Source organism: Pinus tabuliformis, chromosome 4_1 (assembly GCF_031772625.1).
Source record: "Pinus tabuliformis cultivar Carrire ecotype Pingquan chromosome 4_1, CPIR1, whole genome shotgun sequence".
Taxonomy (NCBI): domain Eukaryota; kingdom Viridiplantae; phylum Streptophyta; class Pinopsida; order Pinales; family Pinaceae; genus Pinus; species Pinus tabuliformis.
The window spans coordinates 112,209,294-112,227,761 of record NC_142303.1 but is presented as its reverse complement, the minus strand read 5'-3'; positions in this window follow the sequence as shown (position 1 = coordinate 112,227,761).

Sequence of the window (18,468 nt, the reverse complement as noted above, 5' to 3'; positions counted from 1 at the left end):
TCAGATATGTGAGTGGCTATTGTCTGTTTAAAGTTGGTAAGGAGTTTTGTTCCCATTTCGTACCTTATGGGTAATTGAAAGTGGGTTAGAAAAGTAGTGGCAAGAGTGTTGAAGTTATCAAACGAAGCTTTAGGCAATTCAATATACCACTTCATTATTGAACTAGTTAGCATTCTCTGAAAAAGGCGAAGCCTAATCGAATCATCATGTAGGGTGTTAGATGAGCATCATAAATGAAAAGTCATTACGTGATTCGATGGATCTTCACTTGGATTTCCATTGAATTTAGGAATATCGGAGGGATGTTTATGAGGAATTGCTGGCCACCAAGGAGCATATGCAATTGGATCATTCGTCAGCCAGTTCAAATCTAGTAATTCTAGAGTTGCTACAAAACACAACTATTGATTCAGGTTAGGTGAAGCATACCCAGGATAAGATGGAATCGCCTAAGTAGTAGGTCTTTGCATACCAGCATAATGTATCTGATGCTGGTAACTTTGATAAGGTTGTTGGACATAACCATTATAGTGTGGTTGTTGATAACCATTTTGAAAATGCGGTTGTCCATTACCTACAAAGCCTTGTTGCTCAGGTCCTCGGTAGGTTTGCTAGAATTGCGGTTGTTGGTATTGCACCAGCCATGGTTGTTGGACCATTTGCTGTTGCCCAATACTGGAAGATTGACCAAGATGTGGGGTGATAATACCTATTTGAGCCTGAGTCGTTCCAGGTAAGGAAACACTAACCTGAGGTTGTGATTGAGCCGTAGAGACAAGAGGCTGTTGTATTGCAACCTGAGAGACTTGAGGTTGACACACAACAGGCAGTGCTTGTACTTGCGACACAGTCACAATAGCAGGTGTAGTGGGAATATTCGACACAGGTTGGATCGGTTGCATTGAATATACAACCCTTGGTTGTTGAGGCAATATTGGTACCCAACCGCTGGATGTAATTCCAGTTTGACCTGAACTTTGTTGTAAACTCTCATATGGTTGTTCTCTAGGAGGGAACAATGAAAAAGCATACTGAACTCCATATGGCGGTAGTCTAGTGTTCAAAGGATATATTGGTCTTTGAAGACTGGTCTGCCCAATTTGATACTGGAATGCAGGATCAATTTGCTGAGTTTCAACATAAGAAATACCAGATGGGATTCCGAATGAACAAATAGGAACAGACCATGTCGTCGAAACAACCCTTCAGTGGACTCCAGCTAGTGATTGATAACTAGCCGGGACAGATGGTATACTAGCAAACATTGTAGGAATGGCAGCAGGAAGCTCTGCCGTAGCTGTATCAGATGACACAGTCCTAGATGTTGATGGTTGTTCAGACATGTTTAGTCTATCCAAAAGATTTCCTAGTGATTCGATAGGAACTTGTGATGAAGGATGATTAAAAGAACTAACTTCAGGAGTAGAAGGATACAGATGAATTCCAGTTCCAAAATTTAATGGGGTACTGGATGGAAGATCCTCTACTATCTCTTCTATAGCAATCAGTCCAGGTGGAAGAGGTAGACCGTCAGGTCCGTAAAATATTTCTGGAGCCGAAGAAGGTATAGCTTCTACAGTGACAGATACTGGAGGGGTGACACCTTCTGAATTCTAGAACTCAACTTCCAGATGTTTAGGTAAGTGAACTTCAGTCTCTGGATCAACTCTAGATGGAGCTGTTTCAGGTATAGAAGTGTTTACCATTACACTAGGATCAGTTCTAATGTCCTCTTGTAATTGTGGAACTTCTTCTCTAAAGGAAGTTGTACCAGAAATGATCGGAGTAACTGTAGTCTCTGACGATGTTGAAACACAAGTTTCAAATAAACCAGGTGAATTGGACTCAGTTAAACGAGACCGTTTTTCCTGGAATGGCTTCATTTCTGGAGTCAAAGACGGTTGACTTGCTAGTCTCTACGAATGACGGGGTTTTGATTGACTTTCTTCCACGATTGTGGATTACTTGATCAACTCAAAATTAAGGGGAAAAATGTTATTCCGAATTAATAAATTTTAATGACGCTTTGACACAACTTTGCTTTTTCAATTTTTAAGAGTAATGAAAAAGCTAAAGATGACACTAGTCCCCTTCGATTTTCAATGAGCCTAAAGTGACAAGTGCTCAGATGGACCTTTTCTTTTAAGGAGTCGAAAAGGAATGAAAGTGACTACTCTGGAAATCTAGACAGAGGGATTACCAAACCAATCACAAAACTACAATATACACCTTGGTGATAAATTAAAGAGAAATTACCAAGGACTTATGTATGGCAGTCAATCTTCCCGAATGCTATGTTCAGTGCATTGCGATCGATAGGGCGGCAAACACGGCTTCCTATGGATAAAGGATATAAGCCTATTGTGGTCTCCCAATATATACTCGACGGTACGGGGAGCACAAGTCCATGCTAGCACTTGTCGTATCAAAGAGGAGGAATCACCCAACCTTCGATGAAAATGATAGTTATTAGTTTTTACGACGCTGGAACACGTCTTTAGCCTAGACCTCTAGATGTGTTGCGTTAGGTTCCAAAGCGTTGTTAAGTTCATTGAAATTTATTTTAGAGTTGATCTTGTTTAAAAGTTTTCTTTTCAATGGTTCACCACGTGATGTAGATGTAAAATTCCTAAAATGCAATCTACAATGATAAACAATCATTGTTTATTTTGAGCAATGAAAATCCTAGCTACTAAGGAAAGAAGATTACGATTCTTTTAAACAAAAAGCAAAGAGCACACACTAAATGCACTTTTCCTAAATCATTTTTCGCACACAAGCTAAATGCAAATGAAAATGCATGTATTTTTTTTTCATTCCCCTTAATGTGAAAAATGCCAAAAAGGAAAACAAGTATAGCAAAGACCTGAAATATTTTACTCAAAGCGACATTTTGACAATTTCTTTTTCAAAATGGAAAGTAAGACTAAACGACACTTTTCAATTTCGAATAGAAAATGATTTCAAAACTTAAAACATCAACAAATCAAATCAAATACTTGAAGAAAAGTTCAATCGACTATCCAGGGAAGGAGGAATCTATGACACTTCTCTTTTTGACACAAAATGACAGTTACGACACTTTTTGTACCAAAACGACAGATCGATTTAAGCAACTTTTCGACAAAGGATTGTAAATGATGGACAAATACATAAAAAAATTTACTAATCCTAATCAATGGAGGCTGATCTATGTAATGCAAGCAGGCTTCAGTAATGAGGTATTGTTCATAAGCAGCAAAACAATTAAACAGAACTGAAAACAAGGACAAAAACCCCAAATTTCAAGAAGGGAAATAGGCTCAGTCAGTCATCGCACCTGGGCTTCACAGAAACAGGGATGCATTGCACTTTTCAGGCTCAGGAGGTGCGATGCATACTGGTTGACAGTGATAGATAGTGTGATGGGCTAGGGAGCGCAACTGAGATGGGTTTTGGCTCAAATTTGTAGCTGATTTCAGTGAGTTAAGCTAAGCTATGATGGACAGTAAAGAGAAAAGTATAGAGGAATTATCTTGAGAGGTTACTGAGCTACCAAAAGGGCATCTAGAATGGTTGTAAGTCAAATGTTCAATTCATAAACTAAATCGGAGATTGACTGAAGTAACATTTATCTACTATGCAATTGCAGAGCAAGAGCAGTTCGAAGGCTATCTGGCTAACTTCAGGCTCTGTCTATAGTTTATAAAACAAACAACAATAACAAACAAAACATCTATTCACTCCCCAGTGGGTCGCCATTTTGTTTATGAGAAAACTAATGTCATTTCGATCAACTAGCCCTCTAGGATTGGAAGCTACCCTAGAAACAAACAGTTCAAAGCAATTTGTGATTTCCTCTATGTATGATAGATAAGAGAGAGGAAAAGGAACCAACCTGGATCTTCTGCTTAACTCCTTGCTTGATCTCTCTCCCCCTTGACAGAGCTTGCAACTCCTCTCCTACTTATCCCGCTTCGAGAATACCTGTAGAAACACAGTAACAAAATGCCGTTAAAGCATCTTGATCTATTATATCATAAGTATTGCAGAATAAAAAATACAATGAACATACAATGGCATTCACAAATACATGATTGTATGGAGGAAAACTCAACGAACTTTATTAAATAAAAGGGAGAATTACAACCCAGCTGTCTGATCCAGCATCATCCTCCCAGCATCAAAGCCCTCTTTAACCCATGAAAAGCAAGATCACCCAAGAATACAATGCTCTTTCTTAGATACAAACTATCAACACTTCCTTACAAATTACAAAATTCCAGCCTCCAGATCTCTCAGATGAGGGATCCATTTATATATGTGTGCAAGGGTGTGAGTCATCTCTGGGTTTTTTATTAGTGTCATTCCACTTGTTTTTTTTTGTTCCACTTGGAGATTTTTTGGATATCTTACTCATCCCTGGGCGAATTCAGAGACGCAAGTGTCATAGGAGAAGTTTCTAGAAGATTCCATGAGCATCGACTTAGCAAAATGTCTCGAACATTTGTCCATTCTCACTCATCGCACCCTATAGAAGGCCTCTTCAGTATGCATCACACCTGGCTAGTGTAGAAGTCAGTATGCATTGCACCTTGACAGTGGAGCAATCAATATGGTCCCGTTTTGGCCAGTTCTGGATGGTTTTTCAGGTGGAACTTTAGGGGAATGATGTAATCAGTTGACCATGATCGTTTAGGGTAATGAACAACACTTTTAGGGGTTAAAGTGCCCTAGTTTATCGACATATAAGATTGGGGTTGAAGTGCCCAAATATGTCTATAACAAGCCTTAACCCATTTATTTACGTAAAAATCCCAATGGGCTAAGTCATAGTCATAGTTAGTTAGAGAGTAAATAAAGCCCGCATTAATAGCTGTAAGAGGTTGACCCACATTATAGAAAAGGGACCATAGTTAGTTGTAAATAGGCCATATTTAATAAATAAAGTGGTTAACCCATGTTATGCAAGGGACCACTAGTAGTTAGGGTTTTGGATGTCATTTAGCTATAAATAGTCTTAGTTAGTAAAGGAAAGATCATCAAGTCTTATTTTAATAGAGCTATGCTCTAATAGAGGTTGCCCCCTTGAAGAGGCAGGTGAACATTGAATCTATTTATGAATAATAAAATACTTGTTGTTTTTCTCCTTTTATTCTATGTTCTGGGCTATATTTCTTCACATTTATCATATTCTGGAATTTCTCGCAGGTCAAGAGCATAACAAGTGGTATCATATCACTTTACAGGGCCGGTTGTACCTCCAATTTTCGCATAGTTGTTTAGGCTAGAGACGTGTTTCGACGTCTTTAAACCACGAGATCTGTCGTTGAGTGCATAAACCTGTAGATTTTGGGAGGCATGCACACATGAACTACAAGAGGTGGTCATGCTTTTTGGACTCCCTTGTAACCCTTGTGGGTACCGCTTCGAGTAGTAGCACATTAGACAAAACCGTGCACGGACTACACTTCCACATACCCTTGGGTATATTGGAAGCCCCCTAGGCTCACTTGAAACCTAGCCTTAGGTAAGTCATTGGCCATATTGCTGCTACATTACACTGAGAACAACACTCAGGGAGATTACTCGTGTGTACGATAGGGTAGTCACATAGTACGACTAAGGGTACGATCGATCCTCCTTAGTTAGCGCCTTGAAAGATTGGGTCGAGTACTATTGTTGGACCCCTGTGTATATTGCGCTCTGTAGCACCTGACATTATTTTGTGACCATAGTTCCCTCCACTATCTGAAGATCGCCCACTACCTTATCTTTTAGATCAGATCCAACAATTGGGGTTTCGCCACTGCAATTCAAATCAGATCTAGCAGTTGGTCTTCTATCGCCATCGTACAAATCAGATCCAACAGTTGGGGTTCTATCACCGCCGTGCAACTCACAATTAGCAATTGGGGTTTCACAGTGTTGATCAGACTCTTTGTGCAGTGAGGCTTGATGCTACTACAATCTAGGCCCTATTTTTGGAGGACATTGGGCAGGATCAAGTTTTTTGGAATTCAACCATTGCATTATTGATCAACGAAGAGTAAAAATCCTTTCAAAGTAAGAAAATAAATAAATAAAAAAATTGAGACCATCCTAAGCCGCTTGCAAGAGACTTATCCAATAAGCTTCAAGACAACGAGCTGATCATAGTGGTACCATTCACTTGTCAGCCTCAATTTTTTGGCAGTCCCAAATTTTTCCGAAGTGACTTAAAGTGACCCCTGCCAATAGATTCCTGAGCTTGCCCTTTTTCCAACAAGACTAATCTTAAGTAATTTACTGGGGTTTGTGTATAGTAGGTACTATATCTCAAGTCATGGCCTATGAGAAGATCGAGAGCCTTGAACAAAGGTTGGATGAGTTCCAGGGAAATATGGACTGAATTACCTCACAACTTTCACAACTCACCAATATGATGTAGAGGTCTCATTGGGAGGAGCATAGTGTTGATGAACACCTTGAAGGAGAATCTAGCCATCACATTCACTTCCATGGAAATCACCAACATTCCCACCCTCGGGTACCCAAGCTGGATATGTACAAATTTGATGGTTCTAATCCTGTAGTATGGGTAGCACAAATGGAACAATATTTCTCCCTTAATGATATCTGTGAAGATTAAAATAAACTACATGTGGGATCCCTTTACTTGGACCAAGAGAGATGGAAATGACATCAAAAATGTTATCCTGGGAACATAACTAGGCACATGTTCTCAAAATCCCAACGTGATCGCTTTGACAGGGAATCTAATTTTTTGGGCCATCTCACTAAGCTCTGACAGACATGTTGTCCAGATAAATCGTTCTTGCGGACAAGACCGATCTCCCTAGTATCAAAAGATATCTAGCAACAAGCAGGACAAGCAAATCTACCTTTCTATAAACATATTGCGATTCATTAATAAAAACTAAAGAGGTGTTTTAGACCCTACCTTAAGTCCAACGCTTGTTTATGGAAACCATGCTTCAACTGTCCGAAAGAGTTTCCATTTGAGAACCTGCAATCACAAACAAGCACACATCAAATAACACTTGCACAACTAATATAATAAATCATGTTCATTATGATGATCAAGGAGTTCATAAAATAAACCATAAGAAACAGCTTATTGAGAAAAATAAACTTGATTGTATTAAATTAGAAATAGAAGAACTTTACAACCTTTGGTGCCTTGATGCTGTACTAGCTCTTCCCAGGGTCCAAACAGGAATCTCCTTTACTTTGACAAGCCTCACTCTCTTCCAAACGATATCAAAAAGGTATGTAATCTCTCCTCTCAAAAGCTCAATTAGGAAGACTAAGTTCCAACAGCATTTCACCTCAAAAATATTCAGCTTTCAACCTTCTCAGTAACCAGCCCAATGCTTCATTTTACAGTGCAAAGGAAGGAGGTTACAGGTCCACCAATGAAGGGATAGATTCCTCCTTCAAAGGGATAAGCTCCTCACATCAAGGGGTTAGCTCCTTAAGGTATGGGATGCATGAACCTTAAAGGAGCGAACTTGCCACCTTAATATTCCTTCTAGAAGCTTCCAGAAATGACTCAAAGTGAGTTTTTAAGAATATACTTGCGCCTTTTTTACTTTTACAGGGGTCCGCACCCATAACACAAAGAAAAAGCGGTTAGGTGCGCAGGGGACATGACCATTAGGTGCGGGACCGTAGGTAATGCTAAGAGAAAGTGCAGAACTAGAGTTTTAGACACTTTTAAGGGCTTCTCTTATTTTCAAGGCTTGATATGAAGAACTGAGGTTTAAGACTTGCAAAGGAGGAAAGTATGAGTGGTGATAGACTCACATAGATTGTAGAATGTCAAGGTGACAATTGTTTGTGCAACAGATTGCCCCTAAAGTGCGAAGTCTATGATAGATGAGGATAGAATTTGTCATCTAAGAAGAGTGAAGTACTTTATCATTTCAAAGATCATCCTGTGGATACCCTAGTTGGAACCTGTAAAAACATTCAATGCAAAATATATATATGTGAACATATCATCGCTGAGGTAGGCATTCCCATACTCAGATCAAAATTGACTAGAAAACTAACTAAACTGCTCTGATACAGGAATGATTTTGTAATACATCACAAGTATAGACATATGTAGACACAGTATGGGCGCAACCATCTATTTATGAATAGTCCACTGTATAATGAATAACAAAATTCCTTGCAGCCTCGATGGTGGAAACTAGATCCAGGGTCTTGATTTCTGCTTCCTAAACTAGTACGATTCTATCCATGTGAATGAATGTGTCGAAGTCAAACATGGTAGAAACCACTTGATTACCAGTCAATGATGTAAACTGTTAACAAGTGTGAGAGAAACCACCATTAACGTCAATGGCTCTCAAAGTACTCAGTACAATCCATGAAATGTGAATAAATGAGTTGATGTCGAACATGTCACATAATCCTTTGATCGAAGGTAAATGATGCAACCTATCATCAAAGGCGAGAAACTTGCCATTAGGGCATGCAGATTCCAAGGTACTGACGATTTCTAGATCATCTTTCTATATAATGAGTTGGAGTCGATAGAAAGCGATTCGTCGTAGGCAAGCCCACAACACGAAATCCTAGATCAAGTTTGAAGAAATATATTTGGCAAGGACTAAAGCAGGGATGGTCAAAATGGATGACAAATATTTTGCAGATGAATGGTTTATTTGAACTGACCTCTTGAACACATAACAACACTGCAGATGGTTTGGTGACAATTGACCCAAAGCTAATACCCAGAAACCGGCTGAAGACTTTCAATATGGTTTGATTAACTGCCAGGCAAAGGATTTCCAAACCCAGGTGAAAAAAAAGTGTTGTGTTCAAGAGTGGTTAATTGCCTTTCTAAAACACAAAGTGTAACAAACAGGTCCATTTTTCTCTCTTTTCCCCCACCATTTCTGGCAAGTACCTCTTTATTTGTTACAAGCTTGAGGAGGATAAAATTTGCTTGGTTATAAGCTCATCCTTTGGATGAGTCCAACTTAGTTTAAAATTCAAACCCGAAGAAGGAGTGGTTCGTTCGTGTTTAAAATTGAACAGGTTCTTTACTGTTGAATTTTAACGAGTCCAGTATAGGAAAAACTCGGTGTTTTTCAATTTTAGGGAGTCAGAAGAAAAATTAAGGAAACTCCATGGTTGTCCTTTTTCGTAAGTTTGTGTCCCTCAAACCCAAAAAAGTATAAAATAATACTTGAGAGAACCGCTTGACCATTACAATCACGGAGTACTTTTCATAATTAGTGGCCCTGATCTGAAAAAGTAAAAGAGAGATCAAAGACACGTCGTTTTATTACCAATATCGAACTTGAAACGACAAAAGTTCGACAATCTTTTCATGTTTATACGGTCAGAAAAGCGTTGTAAGTGGACTGTCTTTTTAATTCCATTTTAACGAGTTTAAAAAGGAAAATCTCGGCAATATTTTCATATTTTACGAGTCAGAAAAGAGCTTAAAGAGGACTCCAATGTTTTTGTTGAAAATGATCAATTTTTCTGAAAAATCCAATATTCTGCACAAAAAAACAAAACATTACTCATACCTGTTTAAGATAAATAAAAATGCATGAAAAAGTTACCTTTTTAAAGTGGAAAATAAATAAATTAAAAATTCATTTATTCAAAAAAGCTTATGAAAAGGGCTTTTGTAAATTCATTTTTACCGTTTGATTTCAGAGTGACAAGTAAGAGCTTTTGGGTAAGAAACTTCCTATGGAGATTGCAGAAAATCCAACCGTTGGAATCGAAAACTGTTAGCTCCAGGTAATCCACATCATCCCTATCTTGCATTTCAACCGTTTGCATTTCGTTTTAGGGCTTTAAAATTGATTTTTTAAGGAAAATTTGATTTAAAAATCCACTCGCGGGGGTCCGCAGGTGCAACATGCGGCCCTTGCGGACCCCGACTTTTTGTACAAAGAAAAAAGTCAGGGTTGCGCACCTGTTGCTTAGGACGAGTGTGGACCTAAGCACTATCCCTAACCAGTGGGTGCGGACCCCACGAAATAAGTTTTAAAATTTCAATTTTCTCCATTTCCGCCCAAAAATTTTCGAACTAAAATGTTCTAATATGCCTTTTTGCAATGTAGGACATACAAAATGCTCATTTGGCGGTAACGCCAGCACGAAGATGTGGATTTAGCCGCATTAATTCATCCACCTACAATACGGGCATTAAAAGCATGCAGACTATTTAAATTCTGGGCCATACCCGGCATGAGGTCCCAAGTAGACTTCTTGCAATGGTTGGTAGATAGGTGGAGCACACAGGACCAGTGTGTCATGATTTGTGGCCACCGGCTCGAAATCAAGCTAGAGGAAATATATTTCTTGACTAGTTTGCCCAAGAGAGGCGAACGATTATCTCTATTCGGGACTAGGCCAGGTGGCCAGTCTGTCGCTAGTCTCTGATTAGAGTTTTGCAATGACCAAACAGAGGACAAACGGATCGATATTAAAACTATCGCCCGTCCTGAACTTAAGGTTATAGCATTTAATATCATCAGACTATGCAGGAGCGCAACATTGCATGTAGCTACCGGATCCCAGATGCGAATGGCAGTAGACTGTTATCGAGGCACCATCTTCAACTGGTGCGAGGCTGTGTTGGCGAATGTAAAAGGCCAACTGACTAGAGCAAAGAACGGGCAACTAAAAAACTTTGGATATGGTTTCTTGGTTGTCAGCATTGGTCTAGAGAGGGTCCCTATGTTGGTCCCACAGTAGCTTTCTGTTGAGGATGGACTTCCTCGAGAGCCTAGGATTATGCGTTGGGTTGCAGTGATGGCCTGTCATCCTGAGGAGGGTTCAGAGGTTGTCCGATTTCCGCCTGAGTATTTTCGTTGGTTTAGGAACCAAATTTTTATGATTTAGGAATTTCCATATGCTGGGATGGATTATCGTGGTGATCGAGACATGGCTCTTCCACCAGGAGAGCAATGGGATGTTTCAGGTAAAATCATTTTCAACACTTTCTAAATTTTTAAACTAATTTTTTTTGTTTTTGTTTTTTTTTGTTTTTTACATCATCCAAAATTGACAGTAAAAAGTTTTAAATGCAGATGTGGGTCCATGGCAACCAGCCGCTCTCTAGCCCTATGAGAGGAGACACCCAACTGCAGCAGTACCGGCCCCACAGGACCAATCTACAGAGACCCTAACCGAATTGGAGAATCATCTAGAGCGTTTGACAATAGACATTCCAGAGACTAGCATAGATGATATTCCACTTAGGTTACAACGTTATGTGATTGGGGTCCTAGGACCTTTTAGGAGGTTTCTTTGTAGGGTGGCTTGAGCAGTGGTTTTTCATCGTGATCATCATCAATGATAGGATGATCGCCTTTGTAGACTCATACGACATTTTATGTCTTTTCGTACTATCATTTTTGCCGATCATAAGGTGTTTTTCAACCTATGATCGAAGACGATGTATATTTGACACACTTCTATGCTATGATATATCATTGTTACTGGCTATCTTGTATAACATGTTATGGAATGTTTTTAAATTTACTATTTTGATTATTGCAAATGTCTATTTAATAGTCGAGAAGCAACTGTATCTGCTAATGTATTTAAATATCTTGGAATATGCTGATATTCAATGTAGTCAAATTCACGTTCCAAGAGACGAACTCTCAAAAATAATCTTAATAACACTGGATTTCTAATGGCATAAACTCTGTTAAGCTGTAATACAACGAGTTCAGAATCTAACCTAACAATCAAACTCTGAATCCCAAATGAGATGGATTCAGATAATAACTCAATCACTGCACTATACTCTGCAATATTGTTCGTTGTTTGACCGAGGCTTACCCCATGCATAGATACTAACTCGTCAGAGGGTGAATAGATAACCCAAGCTGCAGAAGAAATGTTCCGTGTAGTGCGACAAGCACCATTAGCAAAACCAATGTACGTTTGAGGAGACGTCGACATCTGCAATATCAAGAGTAAAATCAATATAAGCAAGAATAATGATAAAAGCACTCTCTAAACTAGGCACACTTTCCTAATATAAAACACACCATCTAGAAAGAAACTAATCTAACAAAAATCTCCACACCAAGGTTTAAGCATAATATCTCTTCAGGTAAAGACCATTTCTGGGTTTACCAAAAGAGACACCATCAAAATGTACCAATTCATAGGCCCCTTTTGCCAGCATGCGCTTAACAATATAAGGACCATGCCACATATGTTAGGATATTCCGACACATAGGAAATAGTTAAGTACAACTTGGTCTAGTATAGGGTTAGGTATAGAGTTAGGTAAAGTGTGTTTCTTTACCTTGTACATTTTGTAACTTATAATCCGACGGTTCATTCTATCCTCGGTATTACCGACACTTGATCCGTGGTTTGACACCCGATTGGTCCATGATTTTTATTTAAAGCGCATGGAGGGTCATTTGTAGGGTAATCCGTCTATGAGAGAAGCTTATGTAAATTTTCATTCTTTTATTAATAAATTGCCTGAAGTGGCCACGTTGGCTCAGGCCGTGGACTGTTTCCCTCTTTGAGGGTTTTAACCACATCAAAAATACCGGTGTATTGATCTGCGATCTGGTTGCGAGCGGTGTCCTTTGGTGTTCTGTCTGAGGAACTTACCCTATAAATTCCTACATGGTATCAGAGCTATTTGAGGGCCGCGTCCGTTGGTGATCCAAATCTGAAGCCGGTAGAACTGCATCCGACTGACGTTTTCTAGATCTACTATTTCTGACTGCTTTCGGGCCAAGAGGACTACTCTGTTGTGTTGGGAGCATCTGTTACAGTGAGGAACCCCTTTCGTTTCACGCGAAAAGGTTTCCGGTAGCCCTAGTTGCGTCATTTTTAAGATCTGGAGGTATACAGTGTTTATTTGCAGTTTACAGTTAATTTTCTTTCTGTTTATTTCGGTTTCGATTTATTTACCTTTTTTATTACCGGATCTATACCTTTCATTTCTGCGTATTCTCTTTTCCCTACGACTCTGTGCGATCTGGGCAAATAAGCAACAGAAAGGAAGGATTTTTCTCATGCGTATGCTCTTTTCCCTGCGCCTTAGTGTGATCTCGGAAAATCAGAAACATTGAGGAAAATATTTAGTTTCCGGCTAAAGCTAACTTTGAGCCACAAGGTTCATTTTTGAAAATATTTAGTTTTTCGGCTAAAGCTAACTTCGAGCTGCAAGGTTCGTTTTTTTGTATGTCCGTGTTGGGTTTTGTGTTTTTTGTTTTGTAGGGAAAAAGAGCCTTCTCAAAGCAAGCACGCAACCCAAAGCATCAACCCCCCCCCTCTCTCTCTCAAATTTTTTGTATAGATCAATTGGTTCAAAGCTATTTTAAGAGAGTAGAGGTCTTGGGTTCAAGTCTCCATTTTTTTGGGGGCGGATTTTTTTCATTTCCGCACATTCCCGCACTTCGTCGGCGACTTCATCAACGTTTTTTCAAAAAGCCATAACTTCTTCATCCGGAAGCCGTTTTCAGAACCATTTTTTTTGAAACAGCCTAATTTTTCGAGATCTATCCATTGAAACACTTATTTTCAGCATCTTTAGCTTCAGTTTCTGTTGAAATGGAAAGTCAATACCAAGTTACCCTTGACAACACCAACTACTTCCAATGGTTGTCCTACATTGAGGATTTACTTAGAAGTAAAGGTCTCTACAGAATAGCCTCAGGCCAAGAAAAGAAACCGAAGGATGAAGATAAGGCTGCTAAATGGGAAAATAGGCAAGATCAAGCACGTGGATTGATAGGGATGTCTATTTCTCCAGATCTTAGATTCCATATTGCAGAACTTGATACTCCTAATGAAGCAATGAAACAAATCAATAAAGTTTTTGGGATTAAAAATGAACTTAGAGCCCATCAACTTGAAAATGAGTTGCTTACATTGGACCCTAATAATTTTTCTTGCATTGAAGATTTCTTGTCCAAGTTCAAGACCCTTAGATATCTCTTGGAAGGTGTTAAGGTTAAGAAAGAAGATAGTAACCTTATCTATTCCATTCTTACTAAGTTGGGACCAGCCTACTATGTGTTTGTTTCCACCTTCCATTCTACAAGAGAAGCCTTCATTTCTCAAGGAACAGACTACAAATCCCCTTCCTTTGACTCTTTTTGTGATTCTTTAATAAGAGAACAAGAAAAACTCTTACACCTTGGTCTTCTTAATCTTGGAAACTCTTCCAAGAAAGCGTTAGCCGCCCAGCAACAACCAAATTCAAAGAATCCTAAGAAGTCATATCCTAAAAAGAATGGTCCTAAACCAAACAAGGGTCCTAAGCAATCTCAGCCTCAAAATGAAAAATCATTTCAACAAAATGATAAGACAAATAAAAACAAATGGAAGAAGACTGATAGACATTGCAACTTTTGTAATCGAGATGGCCACTTAGAATCCAAATGCTTTAAGAAGATGGAAGCCTTGGAAGCAGCGATGAAGAAACATAACATCCATTTGGAGCAATCTTCAACTTCAACTTCATCTTCAGGAATGGCACTTTCTGCATGTGGTTGTCAACTTCAACTTCTCTCCTCGGTATTACCGACACTTGATCCTTGGCTTGACACCCGATTGGTCCATGATTTCTATTTAAAGCGCATGGAGGGTCATTTGTAGGGTAATCCGTCTATGAGAGAAGCTTATGTAAATTTTCATTCTTTTATTAATAAATTTCCTGAAGTGGCCGCGTTGGCTCAGGCCGTGGACTGTTTCCCTCTTTGAGGATTTTAACCACATCAAAAATACTAGTGTATTGATCTGCGATCTGTTTGTGAGCGGTGTCCTTTGGTGTTCTGTCTGAGGAACTTACCCTGTAAATTCCTACAACATAGGTACAAATTTTCCAGCCCCTAGCTTATCGTTTGCTTGATCGTATATTAAAACTAGGTCTCCTTCCGAAAAATTACGAGGGGTAACATTTCGGTCGTACTGAGCTTTTATTCGTTTTGCTTGAGTCTCGATTTCTAATGCAGCATCACATCGATTCTCATCTAGCTGAGCTAAGTACAATAAACGTTTCTCCTCTTCGGAAGTGGCTGGGAGTAATTCTATGGCTATTTATAATGGCAGAATTTTGCATTCAATGGGTAACACTACTTCCAACCCGTAAAGTAGTTGAAAAGGAGTGAAACCAGTTGATGTTTTTACTGAGGTTCGATATGCCCAAAGTGCCGAAAATAACATGTTATGCCAATTCGACCTATGAATACCAACGATTCGTTAGATCATAGTGACTAGAACTTTATTGATAGCTTCAACCAGACCATTAGCCTGTGGTTAATATGGGGTAGAACTATCGTGATGCAGGCCAAGTTGATCTGTAAGTTCAGTCATCATGATGTTTCGAAAATGACTTCCATGATCAGTAATAATCGCTTGAGGAACACCGAATCTAGCAATTATATGATTGAAAATGAAAATTGCAGTAGTTTTGCCGTCTGCCGAAAATGTAGGCATCGCCTCGGCCCACTTGGTAAAATAATCTATCGCAAGAATGATATACGCATGCCCCCCGGCCGAGTGAGGGTTACATGTAATAAAATCGATACCCCACTTTGCGAAAGGATTGATAGAAATGATAGGGTGGAGAGGAGCAGGAGGAGCACACATCTTATGATAAAAAATTTAACAATTGTGGCATTTCCGGACTGCATAGATACAATCTTTAAATAAGGATGGCCAGAAATAACCAGCACGCAATATCTTTTGGGCTGTGGCATACCCAGACATATGACCACCACATGATCTAGAGTGATAGTCATTTAGAACCTTTTAAAGCTTCTTCATGAGTTAAACAACGTTGGAAAACCGAATCCGCCCCACGACGATAAAGTGTATCACCAATAATATTGTGTTGTTGGGATTGGAAACGTATTTTCCGGCGCTGAGATCGTGATACTTCAAGCCAAAAAGATTGGGTTTGGAGATAAACAATGATATATCCATACCATGGATCAAGAGTACTGATAAGAAACAAGGATTCATCTGCAATGGGTTCTTCCGCCACAGTTTCAGTATTAGTACGTGGGAAGTCACACATCAGTTCCGCAAAAACCAAAGATTTCTTTGCCTTGGATTTTTCAAATTCCAAGTCAAATTCCTGCATGATAACTATCCATTTGGAATACTTTCCCCCTAGTAATTTTTTGGTCAAAATGTACATCATAGGGTTACAGTCAGAAATTACCGTAGTTTTGCGTAATAAGATGTAATGACGAAATCTTTGGACAACTTAAACAGCTGCCAAGGCCAATTTCTCCACATGCAAATATTTAAGCTCAGTCAGAATCAAGGTTCGACTAAGATAGTAAATCACATGTTCACTGTTGAATTCATCTTCTTGAACTAAAACCATCCCAATGGTAGAATGAGAAGTGGCGAGGTACAAAAAGTAATCTTGGTTGTAGTTGGGAGGATGCAATAACGGTGCATGGGTCAACGCATGTTTAAGTGCATCAAAAGATTTGTCAGGTATCTCATCCCAAAAGAATGGAGTATTCTATTTCAACAACCTGGTAAAACCTTTCGTTATCTCGGTGTAGTTAGGAATGAAACGACGTAAAAAGTTTGTTTTCCCTTGTAAAATTTGGAGTTGGCGAAGAGTTGAAGGAGGAGGTAATTTTACAATAGCTTCAACCTTCGAGGGATCGACACGAATGCCGGATTTTGAAACAACAAATCCCATTAAATGACCTATTCCTATACAGAAAACACATTTGTGTGGATTCAGCCTAATTCGATAATGCCTACATCTCATAAAGATTGCTCCTAAATGAGTGAGATGATCAGCTCTACGTAATGAATGGGCAGGTAAATCATCGAGATAAGGTTGCACAATGTGCTTGATGTCATGAAATGCATAAGACATAGCCCTTTGAAAAGTTGCTCCGGCGTTCTTCAATGCAAAAGGTAATTTGCAATAAGCAAATGTCCCCTATGGACAAATGAAAGCCATTTTAGGTTGATCAGCAGGAAGTATGTTGATTTGATTGTAACTGGAAAAACCATCCATAAAGGAGAACATTTCACTGCTGGGACAATCATCAATAATTTGATCGATATAAGCTGTTGGATAATTGTCTTTAGGACAAGCTCGATTAATATCCCTATAATCGATACATATTCTTATCGTTCCTTGCTTTTTGTTAATAGGAACAATATTCGATACCCAATCCGTTAAGGGAATTGGATAAATGAAACCTGCTCGAAGTAATTTCTCAACTTCAACTTTAATGGCAGCAGCTTTTCGTGGATGTATCTGACGCAAACGTTGCCGGACAGGTTTAGCATCCAGGTAAGTTTTAATTTCATGGAAAACAATTGATGGATCAATTCCCGGCATTTCTTCATATGACCAGGAAAACACGTCGCAGAATTCTTGAAATAGGGCTTTATAAGTTTGGATTTCATCGTTCGTACATGAAGCACCTATATGAATGTTTTCAATAATTCCAGGTGTTATCACTGAAAATGCTGTTGCCAAAAATTTTTAACCTAGCTTAAAGATAGGGTGTTTTCGTAGCGCCTGAATTCTTTTTTAGCAGTTTCGCAGCGCTACATGTTTAGGTGTTTTCGTAGCATGCTACGAAATTGGGGATTTGTTCGAGTTTTCAGTAGAGATTAAAATCCTAGCAGGGCTGTTGATCCAAAATGACCAATGGAAGGATTCATTGAGTTCAACCAAGTTATGTGTAAGGAATGGAAATCAGTTGCCCTTCTGTATCACTCATGTTCCAAGTTGGCGGTAATGCAACATGTCATAATATGGGTGCTTGCAAAGAGACGGTTGACAGTTGTATAAGCGAAAGTTGCGGTGGTTATGAGGTGGACATAATGCATTTTCAATAGGAACCGCAATTCCAGGTCGTTTGTCTGGCACCAACATAAGTGATAATACAAATGGCGCTGGAGGAAATAGGTTTGCCCATTTGGTTAATCTATATGCATCCACATAGTCGGTGTCTTGATGGATTGGATCCTATTTGTGGCAGTGTCTAAAGATATTTTTGATCAGAAGGCAAGTGATAGAGATTGGATTGATGTGCAACTTCGGTGGGGAGATTATGATTCTCATGACCTTGAACGGGAGCGTATAGGAAAGGGCCTGCAACTTTTTTCTTCGGAACCAAGAGAACCGTATTTGTCATCTCAAAATTGTGTACAATAATAATGGGTATTTGTTACAGTCAATATGTTCAATTGATGCAGAGTGTGATAAGGTATTGATTGTATTTCTATTCCGAACCGTGGGTATCAGAGAAAACGCAGAACTAGGTATCAGAGGTAGCCAAGAAGGTAATAGCAGTCAAGTTGGATCCTCGTATGGTGCTGGAATTGCAGCGCAGGGTACAAGGCACAAGCAGTGCTATTCGGCTGCAGATCATTCAAGGAGATGTTCTCAAATGTGAACTGCCTTATTTCGATGTGTGTGTGTAGCAAATATTCCTTATCAGATATCTTCTCCGCTTACATTTAAATTGT